Source organism: Microtus ochrogaster, linkage group LG7_11, assembly GCF_000317375.1.
Source record: "Microtus ochrogaster isolate Prairie Vole_2 linkage group LG7_11, MicOch1.0, whole genome shotgun sequence".
Lineage (NCBI taxonomy): Eukaryota > Metazoa > Chordata > Mammalia > Rodentia > Cricetidae > Microtus > Microtus ochrogaster.
The window spans coordinates 3,774,461-3,794,310 of record NC_022032.1 but is presented as its reverse complement, the minus strand read 5'-3'; positions in this window follow the sequence as shown (position 1 = coordinate 3,794,310).

Here is a 19,850-nt window from a genome sequence, read left to right as displayed (position 1 = left end):
TGATCAGGTGACTGGGATCTGGGGTGATCAAGTGGCTGGGATCTGGGGTGATCAGGTGACTGGGATCTGGGGTGATCAGGTGACTGGGATCTGGGAGCAGGGTACATCACGTTACACAACACTGGTTACTATTGCAAATGATATTTTTCAAACTTTGAATTTTAGTATTTACAGCTCCCGCTTAGGAAAGCAACCGACTTTCCTGGGACTTAGCTGTAATCACTTAACAGCAGCAAGTATTTTTTTAAAGTTTATTTCTTTTTAGACTTTTTCACGCACGTGTTCTTTAGAAGCGTGTTACTTAATTTCCACCCCTCCGGAGACTTGTGCAGCTTTATTTTGTTCCTGATTTCTAGTTTAACTCCATTATGGTCTGAGAACACGTTCTGTCTGACTCACAGTCCTTTAAATTTGTTAATGTAGATTTTGATGCCTGAGAATGTGGTCCATTTTATGTGCGAGAAGAACACATCAAAGCCCCACCCCCCAGCCTCTAGGAGCCCCTAGTTCCTACTCATTCCCTACCTCCAGTTACTTCACCCAGACTCTTCCTGTGTCTCTCTCTGTGTCTGTCTCTCTGTTTCTGTCTCTCTGTCTCTACTTGTCTCTTTTTCTCACTCTCTCTCTGTCTCTCTGTCCCTGCCTGCCTGTCTCTTTCTCTCATCTGTCTCTCTGTCTCTATCTCTGTCTCTCTCTTTTTGTCTCTTTCTCTCTTTCTCTTCTCCCTTCTCTTGCAGAAGCCACAGGCCAGGCTTGGTCTGCTTTCTTTTCTCTCTACTCTGAACTCTTCCAGATGCCCCTGGATATTTTCTCTCTCTTATTCACAGTAAAAACCTTCCCCTTAACCATACCACGGAGCAGTCATGTCTGCATTTTCTTTCCTGCGCTCCCTCACATACAAAAGCAGCACTCGTCTGTGGTTATAAATATACATATTTAGAAGGCAGTTTGTCTGTGTGTCCATTTAGCAAAACAAAGGCAATAAATCTAGATGCTGGTGAAATCTTCTGGGGACTTCTCTAGTGTTGCAGCCCACAGCTTCTCATCTTTCACCTCATCTTCATTCAGCCACCAGAAATCCATTAAAATCCCCATCTGTCTAGTCCTAACAGGATATAGTGTCAATGGCTCCTTCTCCAGCAAGTAGACCTCAGTTGTGACCCATTGTTTCAAAGTAAACATTTACCTGGCAAACTCAGTTCTCTGAAGCATGCACACACACACACACACACACACACACACACACACACGCACACACACACACAAGCAAATTCTATCATTTTCTGCTCATTCAGTTTTCTCTAGTAATAACAGGAGTGATGATATCGGGGTTCTTCCGTGTTAAAGCAGGCGATGACAACAGTTTTCTCGCGTGAAGTCCTGTGGCATGGGCTGCAGAGTCTGCCTCTTCTAGAATGTGGAATTTGGCAGCTCCAGTTTCAAATGTGATTCCCATCTTGCTGGGCACTTGCCTTCTACCTGTTTAACTGTAGAACTCCCCTTCCGGTAATTAAATCTGCTTTCTTCACGGGTCATTATGATGTGATTTATGACATGAGTGTAATTGTCAAAATTACCATGGGTAATTAAAATATGAAGTGAACGCTGCCAGAGGCTTCAGTCCCTGGCAGCGTCCTCATTAAAAATCAGGAGCGGACCACATTATAGACGGTTTGCACAGTTTCTTGGCAAAACCTAATTATGAAACTTATCCTTATTCTATCAGCTTTCAGTCCATTAGTCAAACAAATTCCAAAAATGGTCAAGTTATTTTATGTATTAGGGTTGCAGAATTACTAATAAAGAAGTGAGTGGCTATAATTGGACATCACTGGGGAACTTTATTATAATGTCAGGTTGCTTTACATCAAAGAGGCATTTCTTGTTGCTCCCCGACATGCAGCGCCCTCCCACCTACACATAGCCCTGTTTTTAAGATAAAAGAAGGGTTGATTGGTTTGGGGAAATACACGAAAACTTTTTAAATGAGAGCTAAAATGAGGAGGGGCGTTATCGACTCCGCTTACGGTGTTCTGTTGCAGTTGGTCTAAGGGAAACATTTAGCAATTGCCAGCAAGGAATTCTCTCCTAGAAAAAGCAAAGAGGCACAAAGAGAACCCGGTTGCTCTGAGGTTGTCCTGGGCTACGGCAGCTGGAATGGAAGCAAGTGATAACCTCAGGTTCAACGGTACTATAGACGGTCATGACTCGTCCACTCTCTGATTTCACAAATGGAGTTCAGCCTTGGGGGACACATGTGGCTGCCTGTTAATAAGACAGCCAGCTCAAGCTTAGGGCCATGCTTCTCTTACTTACAGGTGACAAATGTGAGCATGCCAGAAGCACCAGAGCTTCCTCGGCATGGCCTGAATGACAGTGGAGACAGCACTGAAGACAGGTCTACACGAAGTGCCCAAAGGACAGAAAAGGAATTTCACCAACTGTCGGGCTTGCTGAGTCAGAGCCGCAGATGAGATACAGCACTGCTAAACAGAAACCACGCAAGTTGTGACTATTATGCAAAAACAGGCTAGACTTTGACTCACCCTGTCAATCTCTGGGAACGCAAAGGTATATAAAATTTAGGAGAGAAGGGAAGAAAAGGGGAAGAGAGGTGATGGAGAGACAGGAAGAAAGGAAAAGAAAAACGCATATTGTGTAATAGATGTGATCTTTAAGACTTACTGGTTTCTGCATTAACTTACCAGGCTCCGCATTGCTAGTTTGGCTGATTTGGGACTTGGAAAAAGGTTCCTCCAGAAACATAACAGGAACGAGAAAGCAGAAGGTGCAAATGTTTCTCACGGGAGTATAGAAATCCTAGCAGAGATGTCTTCTTGACCTTTATCAACTTATCTGTGTTGCATAACTCACCGGTCTATAGGTACGTCTACCTACTCTGGCTTCGGGACAGAAAACTACCTGAGCTACGAGACAAAGAGATCACAGAAGAAAGGCAAACTGGGAAATGTTCTAACACAGCGCCCGGTCCAGCACTCACATCCACAATTCAGATGCGACCGGCACATACTGAGACTTCCACGAGCATATTCAGATGGCAACCTTCGGAGACGGTGAGCTCAAGGGTGTAGTGGGGAAGCTCAGGTTATCTAAGGATCACTCTTCACTAGCAACTACGTTCTGAGACAGCAGGAAGCACTCAACACTTAAGGATCTGGAGATGAGGAGATGGGTACCAGACACGGAAAGACTCCCGCAAGTGCAGAGCTCAAGGAGAGATTTGGGCAGCGAGGTGACGATCTGAATGCTCGTCCTTAAGGAACGTAAGGGCCGCTAAACTAGTGTGTTTGAGCATGTGTTGTATGTTCTAATAGGCTGCAGCAGCATTGTGAAGTTCACAGGCGGGGAGGGGACACTTTGCTCCATATTTTATCATGTTGGGAAATCTTTAAGTTACTCAGTCCAAACTCCCAACGTAGCACACGGTGAATTTGAGTCTGTTCCCAAAGCAAGGTGGTTTTCTGCAGGACTTCTCACAGCGAGTGCAGTAGTGTCTAAGGGAGGTAAATTCGCGTGTCCTTTCTTCGAAAACATCGGCTAGCTTTCTGCCGCGTTAATGCTTCACTGGTCACAAAACCTCCAGAGCCCCAAGAGAGGCTCACGAGACATTTAGGCAGCTGCCTCACACACAAGGCCAGTTTAAGCCTCACCAGGGCAGAGGTCTCTAGAGGATAGCAGGCCTTGTGGGCACTCTCTTCCTTTTCGGGTAGTTGCCGCTCACCTCCGTGGGCTCGTTTTCTTCCTTAAAGATTGAATGGCAAGAGCCACAGCGAATAATTTCTAAGCGCGCTATCCTTTGTGTCCCCGTCCCAACAGGACGCCAGCAGACTTTCTGCTCCCTCAAAAAAATGCTCCGTCGTCTTTGGGTCTTCCTTTATCCGTGTTCGTCTTTTAATGCTTCCAATTCCTCAGGTTTGGTTTTGCTTTGTTTTGTTTTTGGAAGGAGATAGTACGGCGACACAGTCACCTCCTAGTATCAGAGGAGCGGGCAGCATTTAAACCGCATTAGCGGTTCAGTGGAAGCAAATACAGCCATAGAGAATTTGTATTGATTAATTAACTTAAGAAAATGTTTGTATTAATTCCTTGAGAATTCCATACCGTATGTTTTAATAATTTTATTCTCCAATAGTTCTAACTCCTCCCAGATCCATTCTGACAGCCTCAACTTCTTCCAACTTTGTGTTGATTATTGTTTTAATCATTGTTTTATTATCATGATTTATTAGTAGTAATAGCAGTATTTCTATTATCATTGCCTATTGAGTTCAATTTGTGCTGCCCAACTACTCATGGGTGTGGGGCCATCCACTGAAGAGTGATCAAACCACTAAGAGCCACACCCTTAAGGAAAACTGATCCTCTCTCCCCTAGAAGCCATCGACTGTCAGTCACTCCTAAGTGAGGAATGGGGGCCTCATCCCGACACAGGGCTCCGGCGGAGTGTGGACTGGCCTGGTCATGTGCTGGCCTTGTGCAGACAACCACAGCTGCTATGAGCTCATGGATGCTGTGGTCCTGCCAGTCCTCCCTGACCTTTGGCTCTTGTAAGCTTTCTGGGCCCTCTTCCATGATGGTCTCTGAGCCTTTGGAACGGGTGCCATTAGATGTCCCATTGGGAGTGAGCCCTCCACAGACACTGATTCTCTGGACTTTGATCAGATGCCACCCCGTGTCCTATGTGAAACCCAAACAGGGAGACCACTAGTCAGGGATCCCAACCGCCGATGAAATTGGCCTGAAAGCTGACAGAACGAATCCCTCTCTTCAAGCAGCCTCTCATCTTATCTTCTCCCCTTCTAGCTCCAGAACGCGCAGCCTTGCTCTTGCCCTTATACCAATAATCGGAGAGAGGGAATTATGCAGAGAGCTCGTGTTCGACACCCCATCTGTTCGCTTCTGACAGCAATATATAACGTAAAGCTATAAAAACTTGAAAAATAATGCAACATAAAAAGGGATTGACTCAGCTCCAAGAGGCCATAAATGGGAACAAATACCACCAGATGATTTATTCCGTGCTGCAATCTTTACAGTAAGTCATCTTTCAGACATTTCCTTGTGACAGGATTTAATAATATTAATGCCCAGAGCAATCCAAATCATCGCCAATAGACATATTTATCAAGCTGCCAATCCGAGTAAATGAAATTCTATAAGCAATAATGTAACATGTTTAAAGGAAGCTAATAAAACAAGTCAGCAGAGAAATATTACTTCAAAGTCTTCTCTCCCTCTAATCCAGGGCTGCATGTTTTACAGCCAAAATGCAAATCTTTCCGTACTTGATTTATTGCTCCAAAAATACCAATGACCTTTCCCCAGGCTTCCGTATATTCACTCCTATGCGTTCACCAAGCCTGCATTGCATCCTGCCAGAGTCACTGAACACTGGTGTGTGAGCATGCACCATTATGTTTGCCTTGCTTTTACACAAGTATCTGATTGGGGGCCACACTGAATAACATCTCATTTTCCAAGACACATTCAACTGCAACAAATATTTGGGGCATAAACCATCCTTTGCCATGCCCACTCTACATGGGCCTTCCAAAAAACCAAAAAGAGTGGCTCGCAGAGAGAGAGCTTTGGTGATGAACCAATTGCCAGGTAAATTTCATCTGAGAGAAAGCCAATATGTGTTTTTCTTCCATCAGGCTTGCTTTATTTTCTGATTTTCCAAACGTAGCTCAAGCTCTGATGTGTGCAGAAAGCCTTCCTTGCTAATTTTGCCACCTTTGTGATCTCTATCACAACACCAGACTCAACCCTTTACGAACTTCTAATTAACAAATCCATGCGAGTCCAATTGTGATCAAGGCTCTTCTCAAACATCACATGAATACATATCGTGTACTAATTTATTTGATCCATTCTACAATTAACTAATGACTCGTTCTTCTTGCATATCATATATAAGCCTCTTAAGCTTTATAACTGTTTCAAGGTCACCATGCTTGTGCCCTGGGTGCGTGCCCTGTAGCGTTGTGATATGTACACAATTCACATGCTGATGTTAAAGGCACTATTCCAGATATGGCCCTTGTATCTATGTCATAAATCCTTCGAGGCTCCCCACCAAGCTGGCGACAGAACTTTTCACTTCTTTGCAAACTGCTAATCCCCCACTCAGTGGTCAAAGGTGTTCCTGGTAACTCCACTTCCTGGAGACAACTGGATTGGGCAATTCGGGGAAATATAATTCACACAAGAACCAATCAAACACACCTTCCTTATAATGGAAAACTGGGATGTTCGGGGAGCTAGTCACACATGGTGAGCTAAGAATGATGCACAGAGGTAAAGCAACATCGGTGTAAAAAAAATTAGACCAACATTAAAGCTCCCTGGATCCTGGAGCAGTGGAGAGCTAAGAGAGCCACAGCCTCGCATACACAGATTCCAATACCTGGTTCTGGTGTCACCTTCAGGCCAGCATCGCTTTCTCCCTTCCATATTTTCTGGCCCGTAATTTCTTATTACAAGTCTTTACAGTGGAAACTTTTTTCTTGTATGGAACTAGTTGAGTGTTAATAAGTTAAGTGTTTATATCCCACGACTAACCCAGTGCTAAAAAAGACCACAAGAAAGGCATAGCTTTTTGGCGGAGTTAATGTTATATAATTGTTTCTGGGTGTCACTGAAAGACTCGTTTCTGAGATAGGATCTCATGTAGCTGCACAGACTCCTACCCCAGCCATTAGTCCTTCACAGACCACTCTTGGTTCGCTGTTTTGCTGTTTTGTTTTACCCTGTGCTTCCTGTGTGTGTCTGAGTACAGTTAGTAGAGCTAGGCTGATGTATTAGTCATGTTCCCTAGGGGAATAGAATTGATAAAGCAAATATAGATAGGTAGATAGATGCAGTAATTAAAAATGATCCATGAAATTGTCTTACACAATATGGCTGAAATAGTCCAGCAACATCTGCTTCACACCTAAGAGACCAGGAACCCAGTAACCACTCAGTCCATCCGGTACCAAGGTTCCTAAAAGGGTCACCAGTGTTCAGTCCATGTTGGAAGCCTAGAAAACCTGATTCTATGTTTTTGTTTTGTTTTGTTGTTTGTTTTTGTTTTTCAAGACTAGGTTTTTCTGAAGAGAAGATGCAAAATGTAGTAATTATGTGTTTGGATGGTGATGGTGCATGTCTTTAATCCCAGCACTTGGGAGGCAGAGGCAGATGGATCTCTGTAAGTTTGGGGCCAGTCTGGTCTACTAAGGGAGTTCCAGGACAGCTAGGGATACACAGAGAAACCTTGTTTGGGAGAGAAAAAAAAAAACTCTGGAATGTTGTGGAATATTACTTTAACTAGGCAAAGATGTGCTACATTTGTTTATGCTGCATTTGTTTAATGATGTAAAGATGTATTGCTCTGCCTGTCTAAGGCACCTGAGTAGTCTAATAAAAAATCTGAATGGCCAAAATAAATAAATAAATAAATAAATAAATAAATAAATAAATAAATAAATGAATGAATGAATGAATAAATAAATAAGACTAGGTTTTTCTGGGTAGTCCTGCCTGTCCTGGCACTCACTCTGTAGACCAGGCTAGCCTCAGACTCACAGAGACCCACCTGCCTCTGCCTCCCGAGAGCTGGGATAAAAGGTAGCAGCAACACGGTCATTACACACAGCAGTAAGAGGAAAGCTGAGGGCCAACAATCTTCCTTCTTCCACATCCTTCAGCATCTACGCTGTTACCAGAAGGTAACACCCACATTCGGGTCTTCCCACATCAACCAAGGGAATAAAGACAATTCCCCACAGATGGGCCACAGATGGGTCCAAATACCAACTTGATGTAAGTTCCCTGCTCAGGTGATTCTAAGCTGGCAAGTTGACATTGAAAAACCAACCATCATAGGTGGATAGGAAAGTATTTCATTATTGTACCCCCCTCTGGGGTACAGAAAGTCCTTACATAATGTTCCTATTTCTCCATTCCTTCCTCTCCTCACTTCTTACCACCTCACTGCCCCTGTCATCCACATCTAGTCTTTGTGCTGTGACTCTCAGGGTGAAAGCAAGACAGCCAAGAGGTTTGTTAGATAGGGAGTTACAATACAATTTGAAGACCACCCTCTGTCCCGTACATTTTGAGACTCATACAAGTATACGATGAAATACGATCTGATCTACCCTTCAATTCCCCCACATATCCCTCTGTCACACTCCTCTTCCAACTTCATGGTCATTTTCTTGGTTTTATAACCCACCAAGTCCAGTTAGTGATGCCCATAGGTGACTGGGTCTGAGATCATTCACTGAAACATGAGAAGCCTACCAATTGTCATATCCTCAATAAAGAATGATTGTCCCTCCCCTAGCAACTATTTACTGCTCAGTGTAGGATGGGTCTGGAGACTATCTACCACATATATGATAGAATATTGACTGGCTTGATCTCGTGACTGTCATGCACAGGGAACCACGGTTGTTATGAGTTCTTGAGTACAATAGCCTTGCCATGTCCAAAGCCAGCATTTCACAGTGTTCCTTCCCCTCCTCCAGCTCTTACACCGTTTCCATTTCCTCTGCACGATGTTCCCTGAGCCACAGAGGGGAGTAGGCGTTGACAAAGGTGGTGCCCGTGGGGCTGAGCACTCAGCGTTCATCTTGGCACTTTGACCTATTATACGTCTCTCTGCTGACTGCTATCCACCGCAAAAGAAACCAAGGTTGACAGCAGCCTGATCTATGGCTATCAAAATAAATATTCAGAAGTCAGTTTGACAGCATGGCCATTTAGTAAAATAACAGTAGCAGGTTCTACTCTAGGGCCTCTGACCTCCCCAGCCATGTGATTTTGATCAAGATTACAGTACAAGGCGTGAAAGGCCCTCCGACGGAACAAGCTTAAAATTCATTCAGAAAGTGGTTAGTTACCCCCCCAAACAGCCAAGCCACTGTTGCACCAATGGGCATGTCTTGCCTAGAAGGTTGATAGTGAAACATCTGGGGTCCAGCCTTGGGTAAGACCACTGATGTCTTTTCTACCCCTGTAGCCTTCAAAGCACCTTCTTGTAGTTGGAGTTTTCTTTGGGCCAGAAGCTCACTCCCAAATAATGACATGGAGACTTCTTATCAATTATGAAAGCTTGACCTCAGCTTAGACTTGTCCCTAACTAGCTCTTATAATGTAAGTCCACCCGTATCTTTTAATCAGTGTTCTACCATATGGCTTTTTACCTTTCCTTTATTCTGTACCTCTGATTCTTTCCGTGTCTGGCTGGTTACTCTGCCTTTCTTCTTCCCAGTGTTCTCTCTGTCCCTGGAAGTCCCACCTAATGTATTCCTGCCTAGCTATTGGCCATTCAGAACTTCATTAAACCAATCAGAAGGAATATTGACCAAGACACAGCTTCACGGTGTAAATAAACATTCCCCAACATCTTCCGGCATTGTGAACACTAGCCCATAGGGAGAGAATTTCCCTATCAGCTTGAAACTGGTATCGCCCTGTCCTAAAACCAAAGCATGTGTTGTCTTCACACTTTAATAGGGTCTTACAGTGTAGTTATGGAGGGTCACCAAGGGAAATGCCAACAGCTTGTGTTGTTCTCAAGCTGTGGGTCCCGGCCCCTTTGGCAAACCTTCGTCTCCAAAAGTTTTTAAATTATGATTCACAATGGTAGTAAAATTACATTTATGAAGTAGCCATGACAACAATTTTATGGTTGGGGGGAGGTCACCATAACATGAGTCACCGTATTAAAGGCTCTAGGCGTTAGAAAGGTCGAGAGCCATTGTTCCAGAGCCTTCTGGGATGTCTCTAAACAAGAACTTATAGGAAGGTTTTTCTTGCCTTACACTGCAATTTTCATTTAATAATGCCCGTCTCCTGGGAGCGACATTTTTAACTCATGCAGAGTATTTCAATTCAAACTCTAATTTTAATTCTTTAAAGTTGAACTTTGAAATTAGCTTACTAACTCGTAAGGTTCCATAAGGCTTTTCCATATCCTTAGTTTAACTCGGTCACTAGCCATCCCTCTCTTTATACCCCCATCCTGGTATGCATGTATGTATATATGTACACATGTATGTATACATGTATATGTATGTATATTTGTTTTTACCTTCCTCAGATTTTGTCCTGGTGAGTTAGGGATGGGCAATGTTATGGATTGAATTTACCAGCTCATGTATTGAAGGCGTGGTGCCCAGCTCATAACACTCTTTCTGGAGATTCTGGAAACTTGAACTGAAGGAACTAAGTCATGGGAAGCATGTCCTCAGAGGCTGCATTTCTTAACCCAATACCCTCTTTACCTTTCTGCCTCTGCTTCCTATCAACCACGAGCTGAGTAACTCGCTGTAGACTTCCACTGCTGTGGTCCTGCCTCTCAGTGATCCTAGAATTCGCAGAACCAGGGACCGTGGAACAAAGCTTCAGAACAAGCTAAAGTGAGGGTTCTTGTGCTAGCACGCGAGATATTTTAGTCCTAGGAGCTACCAACACCTCAACACAGGTAAGGTGAGGTGAAAACTACTTCTATGAAGACTAAGTTCCCAGGCCCAGAAGAAAGCATCTGACCTGGACCTGCAAAGACCTCCCATGTGTGTTTTACTTCAAACACACTCTCTCTCAGCCTCTAAAAAGTCGTTTTTAGTGGTGGTTCATAAAAGCATTTGTTACAGAGTAAAATAGAAGTCAAGTGAGAAAAAAATAAAATTTACCCATGGCCTTGGCAGCTACAAGCTAGGCTGTGGGGGGAGGGGAAAGTGGGGGGAACTGAAACTGTGGGTATTTAGGATTGTCACAGAGAATTCAGATTTATACCCAAACAGTGTGAAAACCCGGCAACAGACTCGCCTGGCTGTAAAATTAAACAGAATGTTTCCACCGAAGCAAAGCTGGCTAATGTGTATGAAAACACGCTTCATGAAACCCTTTCTTACAGAACGGGATGTTACTTTCTTTCTGCAATTTCTGCCATGCTGGGGATGGGACCGAGGGCCTCCTAACTTCTAGGCAAGTGCAGCAGCACTGAAATTTCTCCTCTTCAAGAAAAGACTTGAAATTGCTTTCGAAAAGGCAGTCCTCTGAGCTAAGACGATTCCTGGAATCCATGTCTGGAAGATTTGTCTTTCCCCGTTTTGGGTTCTCCTAGAATTTCTGTATGTAGTTATTATATGTAATATATTATATACTAGAATGTGTGAGGTATAAATCTATAAAGCAACTCCCCCACACACACACATATATGTGTTTTACCTTGCTCGTTGCGTCTTCTATGGAAATCGCACAATCTTCCTCCAGAGAAATGGATCTGTAGTCCATGCACTAGTGCTTCTTTTAAAAACAAAAAATACGTTAAGAATTCTCTTTATCTTAACGGAATATCCTAAGAGAAGTTTGGGATGGAAAATGACAGTTTCTGTCATACTTATATGTTACTTAGTGATTTATTTCCTTTGCCTTCCCCCACTTGCTGGCACCTTAAACACAAATCAGGCATAACTATCGTACCTGTATTCTATTTTTTTAATTTAACTTTTTTAATTTTACATACTAACCCCAGTTCCCCCTCCCCTCCCTTCTCCTGCCTCTCCACCTTCCTCCCATTCCACCCCCTCCATTCACTCACCAGAGGAGGTAAGGGCTCCCTTGGAGAGTAAACAAAGACTGGGCGCACCAAATTGAGATGGGACCAAGCCCCTCCCCCTCCATCACAACTGAGCAAGGTACCCCCCCCACACACACACAGGGAATGGGCTCCAAAAAGTCAGTTCATGCACCCAGGATAAGTCCTGGTCCCACTGCCAGGTCCCGCCCCAACAGATCAAGCCACATAACTGTCACCCACATTCCCATGCATTCTTTAAGAAGGAGGCTGAAACAGAGGCAAGGGTTGGCTGCAGTAAGGGAAGAAGTCGGATTAGAGTACCTCTCCAGCAGAGGGCAGCGCCTCAACCAAACTTCAAGGCCCCGTGGCACTTAGGGAGGGAAACCACCCAAAGACCCAAGGAGGAAATAGGGAGGTCTTGTCACCTGATACCCTATCTGAAAGTAGAGCTGTGTCCCACCTAAGGTTTTTGAAGTAGAAAAAGCTCCAGGTTTTAAAATGAAAATGAGGGGTTACCGCTCACTGTTGGGAAGGACCATCCCTGGAGGATTTCTCACACAAATCCACTCCCTCAAAACAAAAGACGAGACAGTGTTTACTTTTTAAAACTGGATCCTCGTGTCTGAAGGATTATTGACTGTTGCTTTAAAAGAAACGAGTTTGTAAATATGAAAAGATTTGCTTTTATCTGGGACTTGGAGGAGAACAAAGCAGGTTGCCAGCGAGCCAGGATTTTAGTTTACTTCTTACGGCTATCTGAAGCAGTATTTCATAGTAAAATAAGTTTTTTTTTAAAAAGTTCCTTTTCGTTGTCATTGGCAAAGATCTGAAAAAAACAAATAAATAAGAAATATGTAATCCCCATAGTGTAATCCTAGGGCATGAAATCTCCCTTCTCTTAAATACCTCCCTCTGGTCTAATTGACTTTTCATGTGCATTTTAATAATGGTTTTTCAGCAGGTTGCGAGAGACGCTTCTCTGTTGTGGTTGTTGTTGTTGTTTTTGTAAATTATGGCTTAGAAAGGAAGTGTTATAAATCTAATTACATTTTCACTTATATTAACAAGTCAGCACAATCTTCCAACACGTTTACCAAGCAATTCCAATATTTACAGCTGACCTAATTGGCTGTGGGGTAGAAGCATGGAATAATATTTTATTGTCCCGATAACTCTGCGTGTGTACTAGAGACAGCTGCTAGGCTGCGGGGCTGCCCAGCAGCCTAAAGCGTCCCCTGCTTAATTCTTGCCCATCAGCCAGTTCTGCAACAGGCTGGAGACCCAGGGAGGGAAGGTTGTTAAGGGTTTTTTTTCATAGCCCCTAGCCTGTTGTTCTGGAAACTTTTATATCTACTTGGCAGAAGCTAAAGTCATATGAGAGGAAGGAACCTCAACTAAGAAAATGCCAACATAAGATCTGCTTGTAGGCAAGCCTGTAGAGCAATTTTTTCTTTAAATTAGTGACTGATGGGATAGGGATCAGACCATTGTGGATGGTGCCATGCCTGGACTAGTGGTCCTGCGTTCTATAAGAAAGCAAGCTGAGTAAGCCATGAGGAGCAAACCAGTAAGCCATACCCTTCCATGGTCTCTGCATCAGCTCCTGCCTCCAGATTACTGTCTGATTTGAGTTCCTGTCCTGACTTCTTTCAGTGATGGACTTACAATGTGGAAGTGTAAGCCAAATAAGCCCTTTCCTCTCCAACTTGCTTTTCAATTATGGTGTTTTTGCCATACCAATAGTAATTCTAACTAAGATACCTATCAAGACATATTTTTCATCATTACAGTATCAGAATAAAACTCTAAACTCTCTGAAAGCCACTAACTTTGCCAGAGTTTCAGCAACTGATGCTTGGCAGTGCCTGGACACAGTTTTGAATAATTACACCTGCGCTGCCTTGGACCAGACTCATGGGGAGGGGGCCTGAGACGGAGCTTTCTGCTCCATTGGCATTCTATTGGTGCCTCAAAGTTGAATGCCAGAGGCTGGGGTAATGCCTCCAACTTAATATTACAATGTATAATTAAGAAATACAGATTAATAGTCATCTATAATAGTCAAACTGTAATCATGCTAGTTGGATTAGTTAGTTAGGTTTTTCTAGATGTACAGAGATATATTTCAGATGTCTAGGTATTCTTCAAACCTTTCAAAGATGTACAGAACATGGCATTTAAAATTATATCTTTCTGGAGTCTTTGACAGAGTTGAAGAATAGATAGTTATAATTATAGTTTTTCTTAGTTATGATAAAAGATAAAATAGATACAAATATAATTCTTGCTTAATACTTGTTTTGTTATATGTAATTTTACTATGTTAAAGTTAAAGCCTTTCTTTTTATTTGGATGGAAAAGGGGAAATGGTGTGAGAAGTCCTTCTGTATATGTGTTTCTTTTATTGGTTAATGAATAAAGCTGCTTTGGTCTACAACAGGGCAGAATAGAGTAAGGCAGGAATTCCAAGCAGATAGAGGAGGAAAGAAGGCAGAGTTGGAGAGACATCATGTAGCTGCCAAAGGAGACAGACACCTCAGAACCATACCAGAGACTCATGGTAAAATATAAAATAATAGGAATGGGTTAATTTAAAATGTAAGAATTAGTTAATAAGAATCCTGAAATAATAGAGCAAGCAGTGTCTATTAATTAATTAATATGGTTTCTGTGTGATTATTTCGGGTCTGGGCAGCCAGGAAACGAATGAGCACCAACACCCAAGCCCATCGATTTATTTTGTGGGACAACCCTGTCTTCTGGATAGCCATCACTGGAACCATTGTGTGCTCACTGTCCACTAGGAAACCTCCTAGAAGCCTTGTAGTCCTCCTGCTCAGCAACATCCTTGAGGTTAGTACTGTTTATGTCACAGGTGAGGGATCTGACTCACAGGACAGGAGACACTGTCTAATGTCCACACAACGTGGAAATCACACATGAACCCCATCTAGATAGCCCACTTTTAGAACCCCAGCAAAGCCACAGGACTTGGTTGGTTCATCCTTTTACACTGTCCAACCTGAGAACTAAGCTACAATGGTGCACAACTGACTCTCAGGGCTTATTTTAGGTAGTGGTTTAAAATGATCCTTCATCTCTTCCTTATCCCAGCCTGCTAAGTTGGATGGGTGATAAGAAAAGGGATGACATATGTTGAGAATTCTTCATGCAGCTCAACACTTTTACTGAATCTAAGATATGATTATATTATTTTATATATTATTACATTATTGTATATATTATACATTACAATTATATTATTACTGAATCTAAGATAGTATTGTTAACCTGAATAATTATCCTATCTTCTACATATTTAGTGAATTATTATTGTGAGTTTGGTATGTTTAGCTATGTTTGCATTTCACTTCTTAGAAATCTGATTTCTGTCTAGAGATACAAGGTATTTAGAGGATATAAAGGTATATATAGGTATTTAGAGGATATAGAGGTATTTAGAGGATCTAAAACAAAACGTCCTCATCAGATACTCCATGCCACATCTGTCTTTGGAACTCAGGCTTGCTGTCGTTGAACTATTACTATATATGCATATGTCTATTTTCACCCATATATACATACACACACACACACACACGCACACACACACATACCCTATCCATATAATAGCCTACCAAAGTTGGACTTGGTCTTGAATTTGATGAAGACACTTGTTAAACATCATAGAAGATGCTTACCCCTCATAGTGGCTCTAGTGGACCCCCCCTAACAACATTAATTCAAATGAGGAAAACATCACCTTTGAAACATCAGGCAGAAAACTAAGGACCAGAGTAGATTTGCTATTTTAACTCTTGGAAATGTCTTTGGAATATAAAATGCCAGATATCTTAGATTCAATAATGATATTATCTTCATTTTGCAGTTGAAGAAACTAAATCTTAAAGGTTAAAGAACCCAGGGCTTTGGGACTAAGTACCCCTTTAGGACCTGTGATTTGCACCTAATGGGCCACACGGCCTTTGATAGACTATGCCTAGGTTGGACACTGGAAAAGGGGACAGTGGAGAGGGAGAGGCATGAGTGGTCTGTAGACTCTAATGCACGCAGGGAGTATGAAAATGAAGTCAGAATTAAACACGTAATCTCATTCACTGGCAACAGTAAGACATGGTGGGAAGAGAAGCTATGTGAAAAGAGTGTGGATTCAACCTGGTCTACAAAAGCAACTTATGCAGGAGCATGAGAATATTTCCTGAGAAAGACTGGTGATGCCCAAAGAAGGCGCAGATTCCTGCTTTTAAAGCTTGGTGGCCATAGGTGGCACACATCTGTAATTGCAGCCCTTTGGGATTGAGGCAGGAGGAATATGAGTTTTGAAATCAGCCTAAAACATGTATGTAGCAAGATCCTGTTTTAACTCCATTTACACACACACAATGGCTTCATCTCCAAGCCCATCTATTTAAAGATGCTGTTTAAATTTCCATCACTCCTTGTTTCACTAACTCAACAGCTTCAGTATCTATTGAGTTTACAAACACCTACTTAAAAAAAAAGCTGGATGCTTTAGTGTGGCTATGACGTCCCTCACCAATCACAATATAGTATTAACTAGCTGCCTCTAAACATTTTCTTTACATTGTCTAATAAAATCATCTTTTACTAAGGAAGTGAAGCTGGTTAGCAAAGAGGTAGAGAACAACAAAGGCTTCACAAACAGATTTTAAAAAAATAGAATTCCCCCAAGCTCTTTTAAGAAGACCACAATAAAGAAACTGAAGTAAGGAGTAGAGTCAGAAACACAGGAGATGCATCTTTATTTACTGTAATATTTTGGCATAAGACTAACTCTATCTCCCCAAAAAGAGAATATGTTTACCTTCTCTCCTACATCACGATCCCTTGATCTAATGACATCAACCTCAGTTGAACATAGCTTGTGTTTATTTATTTATATTTATGAATAAATAAATATATAAACAAATATATGTTTGACTAACGTCTATCAAGTCTGCACAGCTGAGAGCTAACTGCTATTTATAATGTTGCTTATGCAATGAGAAAAGAAAGACACCGGGACCCAATGAAGTGCTGAACTCCACCGTGTGTGAGCCAGGGCTGTCTGCAGAGCAGCAAGCGCTAAGAATAGTAGAAGGTAGATTCTGAGCTTGCTGGAAACCCCACAGGCTGCCTGAAGATCTTTAGTATGTCGAGGTCACTGTCAGCAAAAACTATTAAAAAAAAAATCATGGTTGCTTTGGGTGTGTGAACATGAAACTCAGCGCAACACAGTTTTCACACTGTGCAGGGATTGAGGTTTCTGCTCTCTCCCACCTTCTCAGAAGTTCTGCCATGGAAGTTAAGGAAGGGCAGGATTTTACTTTCTTCTTAGCAGGCAGTACTTTTGTTACCTATGACACATGATGCTGGCCCCACCAAGACAAAAGGTAGAGTGACGCCTCCATTCGTAAGCCCCTAAATCCAAGATCTTCAGTTAAACTGTATGTTCCTTCTGGTAGTAAAGGAAATAGTGAAATCATACCAGAAACAGGATGAAGTAAAAGGTTTATCTCAGTATCCTTGGAAGACTGTACATTTATTATGGATCTATCCTATAATTTCATAAATTTTCCCTGTGCATAAAATATGATTAGCCTCAAGCCTGGTCGTACAGTCCCATAATCCCAGGTATTTGGAGGGCTAGGGCAGAAGGATCAAAATTTGAAGGCCAATGTCTTAATTATTTTTCTACTGCTGTGACAAAACACAATGGCCACGGCGACGTATAAGAGAAAGTGCTTCATTTGGCTTACAGTTTCAGAGAGTTAAAACATGACGGCAGAGCAAAGGAACAGATCTTCATCCCCAACCATGAGACAAAGAGAGACTCTTCTGGGACTCTTCTGAAACCTCAAAAATCCAACCAATCCCAACCCCAGTGACTCCAAAAAGGTCATACCTCCTAATCCTTCCCAAACCATTCCCCCAGCTGGGGACCAAGTATTCAAACAGGGGTCTATGGGTCCATTCCCATTCAAACCTCCATAGCCAGCATGAGAAATTTAGTGATACCTTAACACAAAATAAAGCCTCCCGTTTTTAAGGAGAGAATTTTCCAGGCCATGGGTGCAGCTCAGTTGATAGGGTGTTTGCCTAGCCCACATGAAGCCCTGGGTTCAGTCCAAACTGGGTGTAGTAGTGCACATCTGTAATCCCAGCACTCTGGAGGAGGAAGTAGGGGAATCAGGAGTTAGGACAACTGGGATGACATGCGACCCTGTCCTCAAAAGAATAATAATTTAAATTTAATATTTAAAAGATTTAAAATGGTTAGAGATGTGGGTCTGTGGTAAGGCCTCTGTCTGGCATGTTTGAGGCTCTATGTTTTATCCCCAGTAAGTAAATAAGAAACAATTGTTATGATAATAAATTTAATGGATACTTAATACTATGTATGTAAGAATCAAAGTGTTTGTTTATGTTTCTGTACCCTTTGACCAATATTCCTCCCCTTTCTGCCACAGTCCAGCCTCTTGCAAACACCCTTCCATATGTTTCTGTGAGATCTGTTTTGGTTTCACATATATGCAGCATTTGTTTCTCTGTGCCTGGCTTCTTCATTTAACATACGTCCTCCAGGTCCATTCTTTTGTCACAAATGGCAAGATTGCCTCCTTTTTAACGAGTAAATTATGTTCTACTGCATATATATTTAGATGTACATTTTCTGCTCCTCATCTTTACTAGAAGAAATTGTTTTACTTATGTGTATGTGTGAGTGTCACATCCCTTGGAACTGGAGTTACAGGTAGTAGTGAGCTGCCTGACCTCAGTGCTGGGAACCAAGTCAGGGCCTCTGGAAGAGCACCAGTGCTCTTAACCATTGAGCCATCTCGCCAGCTCCATCTTCTGACCAACAGTCCTGTTAATTCTAAATCTTGGCTATCAGTGGGCAGGGAATTCAGAAATCTTTTTCGAGATGCTAATTTCATTGCTTTTGGATAAATATTCAAAAGTAGGATTACAAGATCATATGTGACTTATTTTTTATTTTTTCCTTTTATATATTCTTCTCTCATATATTACGTCCCAACTACAGCCTCCACTCCCTCCACTTCTCCCAGTTCCCCACCATCTCTCCTCTCCCCAAGATTCACTATTCCTCCATTTCAGAAAAGAACGAGCCTCCCAGGAATATCAACTGACCATGACATAACAAATTACAATAAGACTAGGCACAAACCCTCATACCTAGGCTGTTCGTTGCAACCCGTTAGGAGGAAAAGGGTCCCAAGAGCAGTCGAAAGAATCAATGATACCCCCTCCCAATGTTAGGAGTCCCACAAAAACCCAAAGCTAAACAATCACAGCATACATGCAGGTTTCGTGATTGCTGCTTCAGTCCCTGTGGGCCCTTATGAGCCCTTCCTAGTTGATTCAACCTGTTCTCCTGGCGTCCTCAACTCCTCTGGCTCCCAGAGTCCTCACTCCCCCTCTTCTGCAGAGATTCCTCAAGCTCTGCCTAGTGTTTGACTGTGGGTCTTGTATCTTCCTCCATCAGCTGCCAGAGGAAGCCTCTCTGATTACAATTGGGCTAGGCACCAATGTAATCCATGTTTAGAAACTTTCAGACTGTGTTTGCATAATGGCTACACTAGCAAAGTGCTTTGAATATTTAATGCCATTGGATCATTTTTTTTAAATCTGCAAAGTATTCATTACATTGTATAATGTCAGCACAGTGGTTTATGTTCAATCACATCTCAATCATTCTTAGTATGTCATGCTTAGTACACTGAAATGTTACAATTTATTACAGAGTTGTTTTCATTAAAATGTAGGGTAATAAAATTTTTAGAATGGCCTGTTATTTAAAATCAACTAAGCAGGTCACCCTCCCCATTGACTTTCTGGTTAATATGCATTTTACTATACAGAAGAGCTATAGGGAAAAGAGAACAGGAGAGAAATAATTAATCAACTTCATTTTGCAGATGCAAAAATTTAGACAATAGCAAGACCAATATATTGAGAACAGAGAATAGGCTGGATAGCTAAAATATGTCCCCAAGTTTCACCTCTAGAATGTATGTGTCTCGGTTTCTTTTTTTGTCGCAGTAGTAAACACTGACAAATGTGACTTAAGAGATGAGGGGTTTATGTTAACTCTCAGATCAAGGATACAGTCCATCATGATGGGGAAGCCAAGGGCTCATTAGCTTGAAGCAGCTGATTTCTTACATACAGCAGCAGGCTGCTGCTCTCCTCCCTTTTCCACCTGTACCTG